Source organism: Panthera uncia, unplaced genomic scaffold (genome assembly GCF_023721935.1).
Source record: "Panthera uncia isolate 11264 unplaced genomic scaffold, Puncia_PCG_1.0 HiC_scaffold_1935, whole genome shotgun sequence".
In the NCBI taxonomy this organism is placed as follows: Eukaryota; Metazoa; Chordata; class Mammalia; order Carnivora; family Felidae; genus Panthera; species Panthera uncia.
The window spans coordinates 1-21,277 of record NW_026058619.1 but is presented as its reverse complement, the minus strand read 5'-3'; the positions used below and the strand labels follow the sequence as shown (position 1 = coordinate 21,277).

Genomic DNA, 21,277 nt, shown 5'->3' with positions numbered 1-21,277 from the left:
AAAAGAAAGAAAGAAAGAAAAGAAAAAGAAAAAGAAAAAGAAATAAAATATGAAGGTGATTGGAACTCCTACTCAAGGCTTACAAAACTAAGATGTAGGTTCTCAGAGTCCACAGGAAAAATGTCATGATATGTAGACTTATTTGTAGCCCCAACCCCAGAGACAGTCTCTTGTTGTTTTTTAATTGTAAAAATAAATAGGGGCCTGGGTGGTGCAGTTGGTTAAGCATCCAACTCTGGATCTCAGCTCAGGTCAGGATCTCGCAGTTTGTGAGTTCGAGCCCCGCATTGGGCTCTCTACGTGGATGGTGTGGAGCCTGCTTGGGATTCTCTCTCTCTCTCTCTCTCTCTCTCCTCCTCTCTGCCCCTCCCCAGCTGTGTTCTCTCTCCCCCTCTCTTTCTCAAAATAAATAAATAAACATTAAAAAAAAAATAAAAAAAATAGCAGAAAAAAACGAACAAAAAAAATTTACACAGAACCCAGTCACTTAACATGCCACAGTTATTTGCTTTGATGGCTTGGTTTTAACTTACTTGAGGTGCTTCTGACTTAAATATAATTTAGATATTTGAAATCTAAATAACCATTATTATTGACCAAAAAACTGGCAAGTTTGATCAAAATCCTTAAGACACATAAGAGGCTTCTAAAGAAAATTTCCTGTTATCCACTCATTTCTAATTTATCTAACACAGTGAGTCAACATCTCTTTCAGAAGGGATTTAACACGAATTACAGGAATAAAGATACAAATGAACAAGTTGACTACTCACTATTGTGTAGATGGGTGGCTCTCAACTCGAAGGCAGATTTGCTTCCCAGGGAACATTTGCAATGTCTGCAGACATTCTTGGTTGTCACAAGGAGAGAGGCTGGTACTGGCTCCCAGGGAGTAGAGGCTAGGGATGTTGCTCAACATCCTTCGATGCTCAGACTGCTCTTCCCTAAGTCCCCACAATAAAGAATTAAAATTCAATAGTGCTGAGGGTGAGGAACTGTGGGACAGAAACTGTGAGAGAGATAAAGAAGCATGAGGCACAGTTACTATTTTTTAGGAATTCACCAACTAAAGCATTTTTAAAATGCATAACAGAAATAGACTTTAATCTTCCACGTCTTTCCTTGTTCTGGTCCCTGTTTCAGATTCATGGAAAAGACAGGAGTCCCGCCATGCTCCTGAGCCAGGCATTCTGGGTAAGGCCCGAGCGGCAGAGCCTGGGGCTGAGGCGACGGGCGTGACTTACTATGGTTGGCAGCCACTGGAATCTGCACTCTTCTCAGGGTGACAGTGAACGACTAGACCCATTTTCCCTTCAGGTGGTCCACAGCTCTGAGCCCACCCGAGAACGCCAGGGCCGTGAGACGCAGCCCTGATGGAGGAAGATGACAAGAGTGGGTGTGACCGCAGAGCGGCACTGTGGCTGCCTCCAAGTCCAGTCAGCTCTGGGGAGCCTCTTTCCTGTTTGTCTGTGGTTCTCACTGTCCTCAGGCTCCTAAGTCCCCCGCGTTCCATCTGGCACCCAGAACTGCAGCTAATACCCTGGGGCCAGCCTGGTGCTCTGTCATCTCTCTGCCACATTCCACAGGTGGGCCTTACCTACGGGGACACATTCCTGGGTCAGGTCTGGCACACGTTAGACTTCTCGAAGCCTGTGTACTATGGTATTGTGGTGAGAAAGGATAGTCCTTGCTTCTAGAGAGGCTTCTCCAAGTATTTAGCGATGAAGCAATATGATGTCTGTGATTTGTATCAGAATCATCTGGAAGGTGGGCATAGGGGAGAGGGGGTGAGGTGACAGAAAACAAGGTTTGCCTGCGCCCAGGGTGGGGGCTCAGTCGATTAAGCTTCTGACTCTTGATTTCAGGCCAGGTCATGATCTCAGTTTATGAGTTTGAGTCTCATGTCAGGCTCTGTGCTGACAGCAGAGAGGCTGCTTGGGATGCTCTCTCTCCCTCTTTCTGCTCCTCCCTCACTCTCTCTCTCTCTCTCAAAATAAATAAATAAAAAACTTAAAAAAGAAAAAAGATTTGCTGTGAGCCCTGGGTGATGTCCATGGGGGAGTACTGTACTTTTGTGTCTGTTTGGAATTTTCCATAAAATCTCTATAAGCCACGTTTGACCCTCACAGCAGGGCAAGGCACAGGGTAAGTGCCAAGTCTGTGAAGGGACCTTCCAGTTTTCTTTCAGAGAGTGTTATTTGATTTCATTCCTGACTGCAGGCTTGGGTTTGGAATGAGACTTTTTATTTTTTTAAACTTTACGTATTTTCAGAGACAGAGCGTGAGTTGGGGAGGGGCAGAGAGAGAGGGAGAGAGAATCCTAAGTAGCCTTCACACTGTCAGGATGGAGCCGACAAGGGGCTTGAACTCACAAACCATGACATCCTGACCTGAGCCGAGATCAAGAGTCAGACGCTCAATGGACGGATGCACCCAGGAGCCCTGAGAGTTTTTAATATCATCCTGTGTATGTGGAAGATTAGAGCTCCTGTCAGGTAGATGGGTCTGGGAGGAAGGGCTGGCAGAGTCGGAGAAGAGGGAGGATAGAGGGAGGGTCTGTCAGGATGTGCTGGTGAGGATGGGATAGACCACCCCTTAGGACTGCCCACCCTGAAGCAGGAGGGTCTGGTTAAACGGGGGAGGGTGAGTCGGCCTTCAGGGTTTCAATGTGGGCCCTGGGCAGAGACAGTGAGCAGATGGTGAATAGGGGATCGGATCAGAGGAGGACTCTCATGTTTTAAACCTGCCGACAGTAACACAGAAACAGGCAGCCGAGATCTCACAATCTGATGTCCTTCCCATCCTGGGGTCCTCTGCACCTACACTTTGTGTGCAAGGGGTGGGGGAGTTTGACTGTGGGGCCTGTCTCATAGACGGGGGAGCAGGAAGGTACTCAAGAGCAGCACTCTCGTCCGTTATCTATCGATGTGCAACAAACCAACTCCAAACTTAATGGCTTAAAACAGTGAGCATTTTGTTGCTTCTCAGGCTCAGCGGGGCAGTTCTTGGGCTCACTCGTGGTTGTAGTCAGGTGGCACCTGGGGCTGCAGTCACCTGGAGGCTCCTGGGGCCCGAGAACAGTTGGCCTCTCCATGTCATCTCAAGGCATCTGCTTCCCATATGGCCTCTGCGTGACATCTCCATGTGGACTTTTTGGCAGAGGAGCTCAGCTTTTCAACATGGAGGTTCAGGTCTCCCAAAAATGTCACAGGTGTCACAGCAGAAGCGCTCTCAGGCTTGGATTGGTCCAGCATCACTCCTACCACCTTCTGATACTCAAGCAGTCATGAGCCAACTCAGGCTTGAGGGAAGGGAAATAAACTTCACCTCCCGATGAGAGAATGACGAAGAATTGCGGCCACCTTTAATCCCCTACAGGAACCCTATTTTGGAGTCTGCTTGGAAGAAGGCGTGAGCTGCAGTCATATTAAGCGATGCCACCTTGTGGGTGGGGGAGATCCCAGCATTGCTATCCCTTGTTCCTTCCCCATTTTGTCGTGGGGATGATTGTAACATCTTTAGATGCTTCTCTAGACCTCATGTCATCATTCATGAAGTGGTGTCACGATGAACTTTCTCTGGGACCAGTGCTGGGGCTACCACCTCACTGTTCTTGAAAGTCATTCACCCAACATGACTCTGGAGCCAGAACTTTCCTCACATGCTGGGGGCCTCTTCTGTGACAGCATGGCCACAACCTGGCCTACCTTGGTCTGTTTGGGCTGCTATAACAAAAATACCATAGACTGGGTGGCTTAGACAAAAATCACCTATTTCCCTTAGTTCTGGAGGCTGGCAAGTCCAAGATCAAGGTGCCAGCAGATCTGTGTATGGCAAGGTCCTGCTTCCTGGTTCACTGATGGCCATCTTCTCGCTGTGTCCTCAAATGGAAGCAGTGGAAGAACCCTCTGGGATCTCTTTATAAGGGCATTAATCACCCAATCGCCTCCCGAAGGGCCTATCCCCAAATGCCAAGTCCTGGAGATAAGATTTCAACATGCGAATTTTGGGGGGAAAAAGACATTGCCTATAACCTGGTTCTTTTACTCTCCTCCTTCTGGACCCACAGAAAGGAGGCCTTTAGGGCATGGGAATGAGAGCCTGACTCAGCTTTAACTGAGTCTGCCAAATCATGGGTCCAGTGGGCAGCCAAGGGGAGCCTAGGGGAGACAACATAACAGAATACCTTCACGTGTCAGCATCTGCTTAATCTTCCTGCAAGCCTGTGAGGACGCTGTAGCTATCAGGTTAAACATGGACCTTAAGGGCACGTAAACAGTCGTAGTGGAGTCAAGGGTCAAGTCCAGGTTGGCCTGACCACTGCACTCACCCTCTCCCCGCAGTCCTGAGTCACAATCCCCCTGGCTGCCCTTTGGGTGGGCAAGGAGGAGGATGTAGAGAGAACCGGCCCTGCTCTCATGCCTGGACTCCTCGGGGATGCCCTTTCCTTAGTTACAAAGAGCCTTGGCTTTGGTTTGCTACCCGGGACAGATGTTCTCAATTTTCAAGCAGCGAACGTGTCTCGTTTCACCTTACCTTAATCAAGTTATTTGGGTTCTATCCACAAAGTGTCTGGGGATTTGGATAAATGGGAAAGGGTCTGTGCAATGAATGGCTCCTCTGTCTGCTGGCTCTGGAGTGGCCGACCCAGGGGCTTCACCAGGGGGGCAGAGGGGAGCAGGTCGCTCTGGCTCCTGGGTCTGTAATTGAGATTTGACCTGTTTCCAAGTCCGTATGTCCTGGAGAAATCCTTCATTCTCTCACTCTCCTCAGGTTCCTGGCCACCACCCCATCTGTCCCAGTGCCCAGGTGGGAAATGAACACTTCAACATGCTGGGCTCAGCCCCGGGCTCTCTCCCTTCTCTGCCGCATTCCACACACAGGTGGGCTCTGCTGGGAGACATTCCTGGGCAGAGCTTGGCTGGATAGCATTAAAAAAAGTCTCTGAAATACACTTATATTCAAAACAGGACTGGAGGTGGAGGTGTGGAGTGAGGTCGGGTTGATTTGCAATGCTTTCTTGGAGAGATTGATTTGGTTTCAGTTGTGAGCAGAAGAACGCTCTGCAGCCCTTGTGGGGTTCCCCTTACTCTGCAAGGATGGTGTGTGTTGGGGGTTCTCATGCCCCCCTCCCCCACTTAGCCCCTTGCTAAGCACAACTGGAATCAGCAAACACCAGGAGGCATAAAAAAAGCACTTGTTGATTCAAGGTAGTAGCTCCCAACCTTGGCTGAATGTTAGGGATCTCCTGGGAAACTGAAAAGCACGGATGCCAGGCTCCCACCCACAGGTACTCTGACAAATTGGTCTGGAGTACCATCTGACGAGAACTCTCCCACGTGACGCCAACGTACAGACAAGGTGGCAAACTCCCACTCTGATGTCCTTTCCTTCTCCTCTGCCAGCCCTGCTGGGACCTGTCCATGCCTCAGCTTGGGGGCTGCTCGTATGGCTGTCCGTGGTGTTGCCTCTTGTCAGCTTCTGGGAGCTGGTCACACTCTGCTAGTTCCCAGTGTAGTCACACAGTGTGACCTGCAGAAAGAGGATCTTAGTTGGAGACAGCCAAAGTGCCTCCCATCCACAACCATGGAGAGTCAAAGGCTACAACTTGTAGTGTCTGTAGATGGTTCAGGAAACTGCAGCAGAAGGGGTCACATTCCACATCTAATCCATCAGCAAATCCTGTTGGCTCCATCTTCAGAACATATTCAGATTCTGACCACGTCTCACCACCTCCACTGCTCACCCAGGTCCCTGTACCATCATACCACCACGTCTTAACTGTTGCAGCGAGCTCCTTAACTGGTCTAATTTCATCCTGGGCCTTCCATGGTCTCTCAATATGGCAGCCCAAGTGCTCCTTTCAAAATGAAATTCAGAGTACGTCACTACTGTGTCAGAACCCTCCATTGGCTTCCAGATTTACATCCTGTAAAATCTGAAGTCCTTACCATGATCTATAAGGCCCAATATAGTATGGGATGTGATATCTCTCTGGCCTTATCGTTTGACACTCTCCCCTTGTTCACTCCACTTCAGACATATCGGTCTCCTTGCTGTTTTTCAAGCTTGTGAAATCCGCTTCCACCTCAGGGCCTTTGTACATGCTATTCTCTCTGGCTGGAATGCTCTTATCTTTGATATTGGTGCAGCCCAGGACCAGGACCTTACTTCCTTCAGGTTTCTGTTCAATTGTTGTCTTATCAGACTCAGGTTTCCCTGAGTACCTTATTTAAAATAGCGCACCCCCCCCCAACCCAACCTTAACTCTCTTTTATTTTTATTGTGAGAGCTTATTACTACCTGCATATTTTCTGTTTATTTTTGGTCTTGCCACTAGAATGTGTGTTTCATAGAATAAGTTCATCGTTGTATCCCAGCCTAGGATAGGGCCTGAAACATAGCAAGTGCTCAACAAATATTTGAGGCGAAGCAGTGGCAAAGAAGATTCTTGGGAAATCCTCTCTGAAGATCCTGTGACTAGGCTTTGAAGGACTGAGAGGTGGTCACATGGGGGATGGAGTGGGAGGGGGTTTCCAGCAAAGGGGACAGCAGACACGGTCAGTCAGGAGCTATGGCAGACTACAGTGAGGGGCATGGGTGGACCATCTGGAGAGGAGGCTGGAGGAGCACTGTGTCCTTGAGGGGCGTGGCACCTTGCTAACTCAGTAACCTGCAGGGCTTCCATGAGGCTGGGACGATGGAAGTCCTGCGCAGCCCGGAAGAGGTTCTGCACAGAGAGGAGGTTTATTGCGATTACTTAGTTGCTGTTCCTGGTTGATACCACAGGCCACATAACCTCCGAGTTTAGTCTTCTTAGAACCATTCATAAACCACGGAAGTCTTCCTAGCTAGGGCTGGCCTGAAGTGAAGGTGGATGGAGCTGGGGTGGGTTTGAGAGGAGCAAGGTTTTCCTGCCTCCCCTAGGCTCCTGTGGCCTGAGCTGGCTGTGGCTGACTCAGGCTTGGGAACCTCCCTGAGATCCGTGAGCAGAACTCAGTAAGACCCCGAGTTACCTGGAGAAGTGGCGTGTTAGTAATTAGCACATTGCCAGCTAGCTCACATCAGACACTGAGGGAGTACAGCTTGGGAAAGGGAATGAAAGAGATGTTTGGTTTGTGAGGAATTGAATGGAAGACTAGGTGGGGCTATGTGGAGAGCTATTTGGGTATAAATGGAGTCACCAGAGGATTGGGTTGTGTGTTCCCGAACAAGGTTAGGCAGCCCCAGCACATTCACTGCCATCTATTTCTCCGGTGATAATAACTTTCCTAATTAACTGCTAGCACCAGGTGGTGTTAGGTGCTTTACACCCAAAACTACGGAAAGATAGTAATACAGTTGAGGAAATGGAGGTATGAGAAACTTCCTTGAGAGGGGGGTAATGTGAGTGAAAATGGTGGGGTCAAGACCTCTGGAAATCCTCCCCTCCATAAAAGCCCTGACAGCACGGGCAAAAAAAAAAAAAAAAAAAAAAAAAGTCAGAATTAATTGTTTCAAAATTCTGCAAATTAACTAAAGACTTGCAACAATCAGAGAATATATTTAAGAAAAGTGGCCGAATCTTACTAAGAACCATGAGCTTCGTGGTGCTTTAACTTGCCCTGTTACAGCTAGTAAACAAGCTCAGCAAGACGGGAAGATGAAAGTTCACCATCCAAAACTCAGTTGTATTTCTGTCCTTGAGCAGTAAACAATCTGAAAATAAAATTGAGAAAATAATTCCGTATACAATAGCATCAAAAAGAAGAAAATGCTTAGGGATAAATAAATATACACACATACACACTTAGGAATAAAAATTAAAGACGTGCAAGCCTTAGACAACTGAAAACTATAAAATATTGTTGAATGCAATGAAAGAGGTCCTCAAGAAATAAAAACTCACCTTGTGTTCATGGATTGGACAACTTAATATTGTTAGACGGCAATACCCCCCATTATGATCCGTAGATTCAAAGCGATCCCAACTAAAATCCCAGCTTTTTAGTAGGGATTTTAATGACAAGCTGATTCTAAAATTGATATGGAAATGTAAAGAACAGCAAAAATAATCTTGAAAAAGAACAAAGTTGTAGGATTCATAGTTTTCAAAACTTACCACAAAACTCTACCAATCTAGACTTCACAGCAGTAGCATAAGGATAGTCATATAGATCATTAGAATAGAATTAATGGTCCACAAATAAACCCAAACATTTACCGTCATTTACTTTTAGACAAGGATGCCATGATAGCTCAATTGGGAAAGAGCTGTCTTTTCAACAAGTAGTGCTGGGAAAACTGGATATGCACATGCAAAAGAAAAGTTGTACCCTATTTCACACAAAAATTAACTCAGAATGGATCAAAGGTGAGAGGTTAAACTATGAAACTCTTAGAAGAAAATGTAAGCATGAATTTTCATGACTTGGGATTAGGCAATGTTTTCATTCTTTTTTTTTTTAAGGTTTTTTATTTTTATTTTTAAGTAATCTCTACCCCCAGCATGGGGCTTGAACTTACAACCCAAGCTCGAGGGAAGTATGTTCTACCAACTGAGCCAGCCAGGTGCCCTGGCAATTTTTTCTTAGATATAACACCCAAAGCATAAGCAACCAAAGAAAAGATAGATAAATTGGACTTCATTAAAATGAAAAACTTTTGTACTTTCAAGGACCCTTATTGAGAAAATGAAGGCAACTCATAGAATGGGGGAAATAATTGCAAATCATATATCTGATAATGGTCTAATATCCAGAATATATAAAGAGTTCCTACAACTCAACAACAAAAAGACAAATATCCAATTAAAGAAATGGGCAAAGGATTTGAACAGATATTTCTCTAAAGAAGATATACAAATGGTTATAAGCTAAGAAAAAGATGCTCAATATCATTAGTTATTAGGAAAATGAGAATCAAACCCACATGAGATACCATTTCACATCCACTAGGATGGCTATAATCAAAAAGATAGAAAATAACAAGTGTTAGAAAGGATGTAGAGAAGTTGGAACCCTCATATTGCTGGTGAGAATTCAACGGTGCAGCCATTTTGGAAAATAGCTGCCCAATTCCTCGAAAAGTTAAGCATAGAGTTACTATATGACCTAGCAATTCTACTCCTAGAGAACTGAAAACATGTCCACATAAAAGCTTGTACATGAATGCTCATAGCAGCATTATTCATATTAGCCAAAAAGTGGAAACAGCCAAAATATCCATCAAGTTATAAATGGAAAAACAAAATGTAGTATGTTGAGACAATTGAATAATATTTGGCATAAAAAAGAGTGAAGTAGTGATCCATGATACAACAAGGATGACTCCTGAAATCATTATGGTAAAAGAAAGAAGCAAAAAAAGGTCCCATGAGTATGAATCTATTTGCATGAAATAATTCAGCATAGGCAAATTCATTGAGAAAGTAGATTACAGTTGCCAGGGGATGGGGGAGGGGCAGTGGGGAGTGACTACTAATGAATATGAGATTTCCTTCTGGGGTGATGAAAATATTCTGGAATTAGGTGGTGATATTTGCACAACTTTCTGAATATACTCCAAACCACTGACTGAATTGTATGCTTTAAAAGGGTGAATTTTATGGTATGTGAATTGTATCTCAATAAAAAAAGTGTCTTAGAAAACTTCCCTAGGACAGAAAACTAGTTAGTATGGTAGTCATGATTTGAATCCAATGCCCAAGAGCTTAAGGACATTTGTTGCCAAGTCCTCTGTGCCTTGGTAAGCAGCATGTAGTCCCTTGGAACCGACTCGGTTACTCACAGAAACATGGTTTCTGTTGGGTGATGTGGTGTCTTCTGGGCACAGCTACCTAGATGTCTCCTCGTCACCAGGGGCTGACCTGGACACAAATTCATGTTCAATACCACACAGCATACTTGCCTCTCCCACTTCCAATATTTTGTTATAAGGTCAAGCTTGGGTGTCTGATTTATTCTTCTCTTGGGATGACATCTTTCCCTGTGGTTCCTCATCTCTCATGTAAATGGATTAGGGGTGGGCCTATGCTGCCACTCTAGCAGATGTGACAGAATTCCTGCTTAAACTAAAGCTTAATCTCTATCTCTGCTACAATATTGTTATTGTGGGTGCTAATCTCCTTTCCTTTAGGTATTTTGTTGTTATTATTTTTGAGAGAGAGAGAGAGAGAGAGAGAGAGAGAGAGAGAGCGAGCACAAGTGGGGGAGAGGGTTAGAGGGAGAGAGAGAAAGAATATCAAACAGGCTCCATGCTCAGCTTGGAGCCCAATGTGGGGCTTGATCTCACAACCATGAGATGACTCAACCGAAATCAAGAGTTGGGTGCCCAACTGACTTAGCCACCTAGGCACCCCTATTTTAGGTATTTTAAATAGGGTAAATTTTCTTCTCTTCAATCTATCCACCTACCCACCCACCACCCCATCCATCCCTCCCTCCCTCCCTCCCTCCCTCCATCCTTCCATCCATCCATCCATCCATCCATCCATTCAATTTGACCAATCCATGTTGTGCTAGGCTTTTTCCAAAGCAACTTGCTGAAGCACAGATTTGTCTAGGTTTAGGAACATGTGCCAACTGAGTTTTTCTAAGTCTTCTAGTGATTTGTGAGTTCAGGGGGTTGTCTTTCTGGGTTGTGTGTAGGCTTGAAATGCTTGGCGGCCATGATGATCAGCCAGGGGTCCCAGGCAGCCTCACAAAGGCAGAAATAATTCTGATCCTTCCTGCTGATTTTTTTCTTCTTTTCTTTTCTTTTCTTTTCTTTCTTTCTTTCTTTCTTTCTTTCTTTCTTTCTTTCTTTTCTTTTTCTTTTCTTCTTTCCTCCTTCCTCTTCCTTTCTTTCCTTCCTCTTCCTTCCTTCCTTTTTTTTCTTCCTTTCTTTCTTCCTTTCTTTCTTCTCTCTTCTTTTCTTCCTTCTCCTTCCTTCCTTCCTTCCTTCCTTCCTTCCTTCCTTCCTTCCTTCCTTCCTCTTCCTTCCTTTCTTCCTTCCTTCTTCCTTTCTTTCTTCCTTCCTTCCTTTCTTTCTTTCTTTCTCTTTCTTTCTTTCTTTCTCTCTCTCTCTCTCTCTCTCTCTCTCGCTCTCTCTCTCTTTCACAGAGTTCACAGAGCAAGCCATTTTCAATAAAAGGGTTTGCAAATGTAAAATTTCCTCCCCGAGGGCTCCTTCTGCATGGCACAGACCTTTCATCACTAACCCAACTTGTAATCTTGGGTAAAAGAAGGTTCTCCACTCATTTTCAAAGAGAAAAAAAAATGCAAAGCAAAACAAAACAGACATATCATGAAGTCCTCCATGTAATGAGGTTGCTCTGTTGAGCTGTCATTACTCTGGGCTCCAGGAGGGCCTGGCCTTCCACCTCACCCTGGCCAGTCAGGGCTGGAGTTAGCCAACTGGACAGCCCAGAAGGCCACCCTGGAGGCTCTGAAAGCAGGCTGTTTTTCAGGGCTGGGCCTCACTTAGAAACTCCTGGCTGGTCAGTAGCAGCCAAGGATGGGAGAAGAGTCCTGTCAGAACTCCCATCTCAGCTACCCCTTGGAACATTCCAAATTCAGGCTTTTGCTCAGACCACTCTTACCCCTGCCTTCCCCCAAAACTCCCGCACCTCTCGGCTCATAGAATCTCGCTCATCCTCGAGAGCCAGTAGGAGTCCTGCCTCTGGGACCCCAGAGCCTCTGCATCCTACAACTACTCATGCAATAGCAGTTTATGGAGCAGTTTTTCAGGGCCAGGCTAAAGACAGATAAGACTGGATCCTTGCCCTTCCCACAATAAGGAATGTAGATGTGGAAACAATTATGGGACAGCATACTAAGCACTCATAGCTATTCCTACTGTCTTTTAGGGTGCCATATGCGCTTCTCTCGCCCTCAGGCAGCAAGTTGGCCTTTTCTTTTCCCTTTTAGGGTAGACTGGTGGTCTTTGCTTTTTAAATAAAATGAGAGGGGGAATGGTACCTGTCTCATGAAGTTGTTGTGAGGGTTTAATGAGTTTGTTTATGCAAAATGCTTAGGAGGTGACTGGCACATGGAAAATGCTAAATAATAGTGATCTATTATTATTTCGTGTAATAATAATAATAATAATAATAATTTTTATTATTCTCCCTGCATGTGACAGAACATGGCACCTTAGGCATAGCCTTCTAAGACTCCTCAGTCACTGCTTCCAGAAGGGTCCGACTGAAAGGGAGCCATTCTTTCTTTTTTTTTTTTACATTTTTTTTAATGTTTATTTTTGACTGAGAGAGAGAGACAGAGCATGAGCGCGGGAGAGGCAGAGAGAGGGGGGGACACAGAATCTGAAGCGGGCTCCAGGCTCTGAGCTGTCAGCACAGAGCCTGATGCGGGGCCTGAACTCATGAACTGTGAGATCATGACCTGAGCCAAAGTCGGGCGCTCAACCAACTGAGCCACCCACGCGTCCCGGGAGCAATTCTTTCAAGGGCTATCTGAATACTTAGCTGAGTTGGGGGTTCTTCCCTGGATTGAGGAAGGGGTACAGGCCAGGAAGACATCCAGATGGACTCACTATAGTCTTTATTTACTCTTAAGGAGAGAGAGAGAGAACATGAGCATGGGGGGTGAGAGAGAGAGAGAGACTGAGAGAGAGAGAGAGAGAGAGAGAGAGAGAGAGAAAGAATCTTAAGCAAGCTTCACGCTTAGCACAGAGCCCAATGCAGGGCTCAATCCCACAACCTTGGGATCATGACCTGAGCCAAAGCCAAGTATAGGACACTCAATTGACTGAGCCACCCTGGCGGCCCATAGTCTTTATTTTTAATACAGTTCTAGCACTAACAGCCTCCTGGACAGATGCCTGTGGCTGCAGTGTGAATGGCTTGGGGCCACTCCTAAGAAGGGCCATTTTGTCTCCCCCGGAGACAGGTGATGGCAGAGCCAGGAGACAAACTCTTGATTGCAACCACATCTGCAAATAGAGAGCGTGGGCTCTGTGCTGTCCTGGAGGGACAGAAAGCCCTGGAGCTGAATGGCCTCCCATCACTTGCCCCCAGACCCCAGACCACTCTGCTTTTATTTTCCTGTATTTGGTCCCCACTTCGTTCACCCTGATGGAGAGGATGCTCTGGGCTCTCCATCCATTCTGAGGTGTTTGACCAGACCAAAGAGTGTCCTGGCCCCCAAAGTTGGTCAGAGTCCCTCACCTCCCAAGGGGCCACGTCCCTCTTGGGAAAATGCCACTTGAACTGGATAGCACTTTCTGTTTATAAAGTGCCCTCATTATTTTATCTCGATCTTCACATACACCCCGAGATATATGATTATTATCCTCATCTCAGAGGTGAGAAAACAGTGCTCGGAGAGGCCAGAAAATGCTTCTGAAGTCATGGGGACTCTGCCTGCCCCATGCAGAGGGGGAATTTGGAGTTTCTTGGCCTGGCAGGAATGGATCTGACTACAGAAACTGGGGTGAGTCTTCTCATCGTCTCTGCCTTCTGTGCTCATCCTGTTGTTCATCTGACTTATGTCATATTTTCAGGGTGCCAGCCACGTGGCCTTTCAGTCAGACCTTGCTGGGATAGTCTCATTGAATGATGCCCAAATGACAGGACAAATGAGACTGTCATGAGGAGGAGCTGAAGCGGTTTTAAGAGAGACACTGATGTCATGGTTTCTAGAAGCCCTTTGGGAATGGCAGTAATGAAGTGGGGGGGGGGGGCGCGGTCACTGGCGGGCTCAGGAAATGCAAAGCTGTTTCTCTTTAAATGTGTGGTGATGGATGGTAACCAGACTTACTGTGGTGACCATTTCACAATCTATACATCTATTGAATCATTACGTTGTACACCTGAAAGTAATATAATGTTATATGTCAATTATACCTTTATTTAAAAAACTGGTTCTCTTTCGAAGAGGAAAAAAGTGAGCCGTCTCAAAGAAAAACAAAGGAGCTTTTATCTTTAAGAAGCCATGCTCATTTTTCAAAGGTACCTGATTTTTTAGCGCTAATAATACGACGTAAGTGTTTTTAAAGTTTATTTTTTTTTTTTGAGAGAGACAGAGAGACAGAGAGAGATTCAGAGCATGAGTGGGAGAGGGGCAGAGAGAAAGGGAGAATCCCAAGCAGGCTCCGCACTGTCAGCTCAGAGTCCGACGTGGGGCTCACGAACCATGAGATCTGACTTGAGCCCAAACCAAGAGTCAGGGGCTTAATCCACTGAGCCACCCAGGCATCCCAATATACAAATGTTTTTAGAAACTTAGACAATAGCTTCTTCCAAAAGTCTGAATTACAGACGCTTCAGAAAACTCCCCAGTGTAAGTATGCTCAATACTCTCCTTGTACGGGAGGAACATTCTGGGTTTGAGAGGCTCACGCTGATGTCATTCCAGTCCTTACCAGGAAGGCACTCAGGAATTTCTCAGCTCCCTCCTCAGGACCGTCCCCAGGGCTTGTGGAGCAGCCTTGTGGGGTGTGGACCAGGCCTGCTCCTGCAGGGGAGGGAGGTGGCTTCCAATAACGGTTGTGGCCTCTCAGGGGTTTAATTCTTTTTTGAAAAGCCTACAGCACAGGGTAAAAGTCCGCTTGGCAAATTGGAAAAAAAAAATCTGATTTGTTTACTTCACCAGAAACAAGGCCCGGGTGCTGTGAGGCAAGTGCCCAGTGGTGAAAGGCCTTGCTGGGGAATTGCCTCCCTGACATGTGCATGGCTCCTGACTCCCGTAACCCAGATGCCAGGAGGGTGGAGCTTCCACAAGACGGAGGGCGAAATGCAAGTGGAAGTCTGGGTGTCTCTAAAAAAGCGGGGCTTCAGAGGACCAAGCCAGCGTCCATCCACACCTGACAAAGCCTTCACTGAGCGCTCTCTCAAGGGGACGGAGAGGCCACATATGCAGCCCCAAGCAAGAATGTCACCCCCAATGTGTGCATGTCACATGCCTGCACGCCATGTCCTGGGCCCAGGCTCCTGCTTGGGTGATGCTCCAAGCTGCAAGCGCCCCCACCCCCTCCCACTTCCTCACCAGTCACAGGCCCTGTCTGGAACCTTCATCTCAGCTGGGGCCTGGACGAAAGCATGTGAATGAAGGAATTCAAACCAAGATGAGCATGATGGATAGCCTCTCAGGGCTATTTGTATTTTAAAAGAGAAGCCCCTCTCTCTGGGAAACGCCACTCTAAAGACAGACTTCAGATGTCAGGGGGCGAGGAGCCAGGCCAGCTGCATGGGGCTGTATTCCAGCCAAGTGACTGACTGCCTGCTCTCAGGCGGTCTTGTGGAACCGCCACAAACTCCCACCTTTGCAGACTGCGTGCCCATTCCCGTCTCCACTGAAAGAGATTCTTTCGTCCGGGCACTACGTATCGAATAGCAGATCTTTGTACTTGAGGCTGCAAGGTATGGACATGCACATTCTATCTGCTTTGAAAACAGTTGTTCAAAAACATAGAAGCCCCAGAGGACACTTTTCAGATAAAAATCCCTTTGTCAACTGCAAAATAAACAGGTATATTTTCCAGACCGTGTGTCAGTTAACTAAGGAAGCCCTGACCCTCCCAGGTATCCCTTGTCATCTGCCCTCTATTTTATGTGGAGAATACCCTGCCATCTGAGCATCCTGGTTGCCGTGGAAACCCTCAGTGTCCTCACCAGCCCTGGGTTCTGTGGGAGCTGCCCCCAGGAGCCAAGGTGAAGGCTGGTCAGCAGGCTGCTTCCCCACTGTTGCCATTTGATTTCCACTGGGCCCGCGTGTGCTCCTTTCTGGGCCAGTGTTTTCAGGGGCGATACGGGCCAGAAAATATTTTGTAAAAGGAAATGGACCAACTAGCTTTGCTAAGACTCACTCTATTCCTGGAGCCCTGATGATAGAAGACTTCTTAATTAGTGTTGGAATGAAGAAGTAAATAGTGTCATTACATTGCATCAGTATTTGTTAATATAAACACATTGCACGTAAAAGGCTGCCTTTAATATCCTGAGTAAATATACTTATTTTTCATTTAAATTTGTAAGGCTTCATGTATGGTATCATGGGACCAATTATACAAAGTACTCTTGACAGGCTCATTCTTTTCTTGCCCCACTGTGGCGTGCATAAAGAGACAGACCCTTTGGGATGTTCAGACAGACATTTTTCACAGGTCAAACTCTCGCTACCATTACTAATGCTTCAGGGCTGCGGGGAACTTTAATAAATCCTGATATTCTGAAACTCCTTTGGGATCATACCCACCATCTCTGGGGTCCGAGTTTATTGACAAATACTGATTTTTTTTTTTTTTTTTCAGGGTAAAAGCTGGCTGCTCCAAAGCACTTTCACAAAGCCGGTAAGAAGAGGGGAGCCTCAAGGTGACTCTGGCGCCTGCCAGGAGGAGGACCTCGGGTGGTGGCTGAGGTTCCTTAGAGAGGACGTGTCCCTTGATGAGATTTCTTAGAGACGAACATGACGTTCCCACCACGATCCGGATCCAAACCCCTTTAAAAGAGTGTTCTACTTTGCTCCCCGTGGCCAAATACCACAAGCACTAGTCAATTTAAAAATTATGTAACCCTGGCATTCCAGAGCTGACGTGCCTGGCTGCAGGAACAGACGCAGTGTTCGAAGGTGAAAGCCCCAGACGGTAGCTCAGTGTCAAAAAAGAGTGTCAAATCATTTTCAGCTTGAGAGGTTTGCTCGGCAAGCATTTTTTCCCCTCTGGAGGAGATTTTTGTTTACAGGATTTAACAATTAAAAAAACTCACACACACAATTGCGCATTGTTCAGCTCGGGGCACAAAGGTCAGCTCTCGGCACCCAGTAGTTTTCCAATTCCTGATCCTTTTTGATCCACTGGGCAGATCAGCAGATACGGAGTTTTATTTTAAGGTAGCAACATGCAAAGTAAGAGACAAAGGGTAGAAATCTTGTGAATTACTATCCAACAGAAATACCCGTCCAGATGATGGGGGAAAGCTTGCTTGTCCAATTCTAATGATGTCTTTGTAGCTTTTAGAATGCATATTCAGTTGTAACACTGTATTTTTGGGTGCTAAAATCCTCTGTATAATTGGAGCTGTTTGTGGGGTTCAGGCGACAAAAATACATGAAAATGATGTTGTTCTCGTAAGACACGTGAGGGACAGAGTCAATTGCTGTATGAGATATAGAAAGAGGGACTATAGTGTTAGAGATAATTTTGTTCAACTTTTAAAATTTAAATTTGAAGTTAATTTTAAATAGGTGAAGCAATTCAGACCCAGAAGTGACAAGCCCAAGTTCATACAGGTAGCTAAGCAGCATCTAGAACTTCCTTTCTACTAATTGTACTTACTTAGAGTCTGTAAATTCTCCCACCACAAGATGGAACACTGGAATTCCTTTCTATTACCTGCAGGACTCTTGCCACAGCCAGTCTTAGAAAGAAAGGTAAAGGAAAGGCAATGGTAAGAACTTTATGATATGACCCTAACCAGAAAGTGGGAGCAAATTAGATGCTTCATTGAACAAGCCAGATATGTTACTGGTTGGAATAACTTTTTAAAAGTGGACATTTTATTGTTTAAGATGAAAAAGTTATATACAACTTACTAAATACAAGTGGACATTTGGCTGTTCTTTGATGCAGTTCCAGAAAAAAGTTTTCCAGGCAGGAGATGTTGGCTGACAACTTGTGGAATCTGAGGTGCCTGGGTGGCTCAGTCGGTTAAGCATCTGACTCTTGGTTTCGGCTCAGGTCATGATCTCACAGTTTGTGAGTTCAAGCCTCATGTCGGGCTCTGTGCTGATAGCAAGAAGCCTGCTTGGGATTCTCGGTCTCCCTCTATCTCTGCCCCTCCCCCCTTATGATCTCTCTCTCTCTCTCAAAAATAAACATTCAAAAAAAAAAAAAAAAAGAAAAAGAACTGTGGAATCCCTCTCATAACTGCCACTGTTGGACCACAATGGAGACACAACCAACAGGCCGCCACCCTCTTGCTCCTCTAGTCCTACACTTCTCTGTTTTGTTTGAGGAGGAATTTAATTCTGGCTGATCTGACAGGCACAGGAAGGAGCCAGGCAGAGAAAGGGTTGAAGGCTCTGGAGCTGCCCTTTTAAGAACACTGACAGTGGTGTCCACGGAAAACTACTTCTAAATGGCTTTCAAGGCCCTCGAGTTTGTTTAGAGAAAATCCCGCTGGCACCGATGGATTTCTCCTCCTCTGACAGTTCACAGGAAAGGGCGTAAAGAATTAGATGATTCATTCCACACATGTGACAGCCTCACGTAGTCCCGCTCTGATCCACTTCTTGCGGCTGTGTTCGAGGTGCCTCGTGTGTGATGAGGTCATCTCGCTGGGGCACACAAAAGATTCCAGGGGGAATACACCATATACTGTGGCCATTCATGGCGTTCATTCCTCCTGGCTGCTCAGGGGTAACAATGAACCTTCTCAGCATTACAGGGCTCACTACGGAGACAAGCTGGTTTAGATGCCTTTCAGTGGAGCTCCCTCCCTGGGGCAAACAATGCATTTATTATAATGTCTTGGCCCCAAGAAGGGCCTGGGAACAGCACGGAGTGGCCTACAATTAAGTACATTTCATAATAAAGGCACAAACTTCTTAGGTATTCTAAGAAGTGAAAATAAACCCTTCTCATCTCCTCTCTTGGCCACCCCCCCTCCCCCCACCCCATCATCTCTCCCTTTTACAAAAAGGCAAAGTCAGGGGTTACACGTTTGTTTGTTTGTTTGTTTGTTTTAAATAACAATTGCAAGGATGTCTGGCCAGTGAGGAGAGGTGAATTAAATTACAGGAGAACATTCTTCCCATGTGAAGGAAAACTGGCCTCTGCTCACTCAGGTAGTCAGGGCACAGGCAGGATTTGTTACATGGCCATTGTGTTAATGATTCTCGGATTCTGGTCCAAAGCCTTTGGGGGCTGTGACTGTCCTCAGAGGGGCACTCCTAGGGGTTAAGCTGCCACTTGAAGGGGCACTTCCTCAGTTTGCTGCTGAGCCCAGGAAGGGCTGGTTAGAGATGTCCCTCCAGCAGTGTCTTGTGTCCTTGCTCCCCACATCCTCCTCTGAGTGCCCGGATGTGTGCAGGTGGCTTCTGAGTCCCAGGGAGAGGAAGACAGCTCTGTGAACTGTGGTCAGGTTGCAAGAACAGAAAGGAGTCAAGGCAACGAGAGCTCGAGTACATCACTAGGGAGGCCAGCACAGCCCAGCTCCGCCCCTGCCTGCCAGTGACTGAGGCCCGTTTTCTTGAACTTCTTTACACCTCAGTTTCCTTATTTATCAAGGAGGATGTGAAAAGTATGAATAGTCAGTAGTCCGGTATTGGGAAGTGACTTACTTTCCTCATCTGTAACATGAGATAAAAAAAAGAAAAAAAAATGCTTCTATTTTACATGCATCTTTGTGAGGATTGAATGGAATGATACATGAAATCGTTTAGCATACATACCTGGTATGTGGTAATAATCAGTAAGTGCTACCGGCTGCTGTTGTTGTTATTATTACTGTTATTAATGCAATTACATTTTTAAAGGTACTCGTTGGATTGAAACTGCATGGCTGGATGATTCAGCACACAGAGCAAGTATCTGGCCGGAAAAATAAGAGAAGCTATGCAAACTCATTGGGCAGGATTGCACTGGAAATCTAATTACTTTTATTTCTTTGACAACTGATGGGGAATGGAGGGTGGTGGAACAAATGGGTGATATCTTTTCTTCTCTACAATTGATTAAAAAGAAACGGATCTGTATAATTCCATTACATATGGGTAAACAGGGTAACCTCATTAACAAGACTAGTTTTTCCAACTCATGACAAGAAAGCACGCACACACTGGTGCCCCCTGCAATTTTGACTTTGCATCTCTAGCTTCTTAGGTGCTTGCACAGACCCTGACTTTGGCTGTGGCATTTGATTTTAAACAAAGGGACAATGAGCCTGTTGGTAAATGAAGGTCAGCCCAAGAGTAGGTGGGAATGAGGTACACTTTGAAAGAAAAGAGGAGTCTTGACAAAAAAAAGCATATATATATATATATATATATATATATATATATATATATATACACACACAGCTAAAGAGATCTCCAGTTACCATTCAATTCAAACATACCGCCTTGTTTTTACTTTGCTTTAAGTAAAAACATAAGTGTTTGTTGTTTTGAACATTACATTTTGGACACCAAAATACGTGAGACTTGTGAGAAGCACTGGAAGAACAAGAGGAAACAGGAAGTTCAAGGCAAGACATCCTTTATCCTTCCACGCTGGCAGCATGGAAAATGGGAGGTTTGCTCTTTATTATTTAAAGAGTCTTTAAAAAGTCAGGTGGGAAAGACAGCAATGCAGGGATCTTTTGATTCCTTTTGGCTTTTGCCAAGAGAATGGAATTATTGAAAAAAACCTGTTTATAAAATATGTCTGTTAGAAAGCTTTCCAGTGAGTTACATACTATAAAATCATTGTCTTCTGGGCAACCAAGAGTGGAGAAGAAAATACACTTAATTACTGGATAGGAGCAGGTTGGGTGGGTTTGCACAGACTTGTAACTCAACGTCAGAATACGGCAACTAAAGCTTAGTTTGATGGGGTCGCTTCTGTTACCTCAGGTGACCAGATGTTAAGGCAAAAGCAAGGAATTCTCTTTCCTTCAGGTTTCTAGATATAAACCAAGTACCACAGTTCTCAAACCACTTTCCTTTAACCCTGACCTTTTATAAAATGCAGGTCAACTCACTTCCCTGTGAACCCATCAACAGTTGTCGGTTTCCATGCACAAACCTCCCTCTGGCTGCTTTCCTGAATTCGGATTGCTGAGCAAGCGCAGGAGGACCCAGGAATGCCAGAATTATCCAGTCATTGCAAAGGTTCCCTTTATAGATGTCTTCTTTTCTTCAGAGTACTCTTTATCCCTATCTTATTTCAAATCCCGGGGGCACCAGGGTGACGAAGGGCACGTCTCAAACAGTGGACAACATGGTGGAGGTGAAGATCTGTTGTAAAATCTGAGGGATGTCCTTGGTATCCATGGCAACGAAAGACCGGCCAGCTGGTAAAGTTCTCTGAAGCCTGCCAGGATGGAAGGGGAGAGAAAATTACCATTGCAAATCGAGGCTCCCCTTCCACCTCCTGCCCCCACAAACCACAGTGTCCCGATGGTTTCTTAGGAAAAGAAGTTTTTACTTTCTAATACCTTGCCCCTGCCGGCAATTGAACTGGCTGTCACTGGGCAGTGAAAGGCTTGGAAAAGCAACAAAACAGAGCGAGGCACACTGAAAGCAGTGAACCCAGAGAAAGGTCTTTTCGGTGAGAAAATCAGTTAATTGGAAAAGAAGAAATTTCCTTCCTTTTATTA

The 21,277-nt window shown here is 45.6% G+C and overlaps 1 long non-coding RNA gene across 2 annotated transcripts in view; it reads left to right on the top strand.

Moving 5' to 3' along the window:
• Positions 1-20,747, top strand: part of LOC125917502 (uncharacterized) — a 21,633-nt gene extending 886 nt beyond the window's left edge. The window contains exons 2-5 of one of the 2 annotated variants that reach the window (XR_007456210.1): positions 1,144-1,194; positions 1,318-1,586; positions 16,231-16,269; positions 20,650-20,747. This is a non-coding gene — a long non-coding RNA (uncharacterized LOC125917502). The remainder of the gene's footprint in view (positions 1-1,143; positions 1,195-1,317; positions 1,587-16,230; positions 16,270-20,649) is intronic. The other variant, XR_007456209.1, reaches the window with a different exon arrangement.
• The last annotated feature ends 530 nt before the right edge of the window (positions 20,748-21,277 follow it).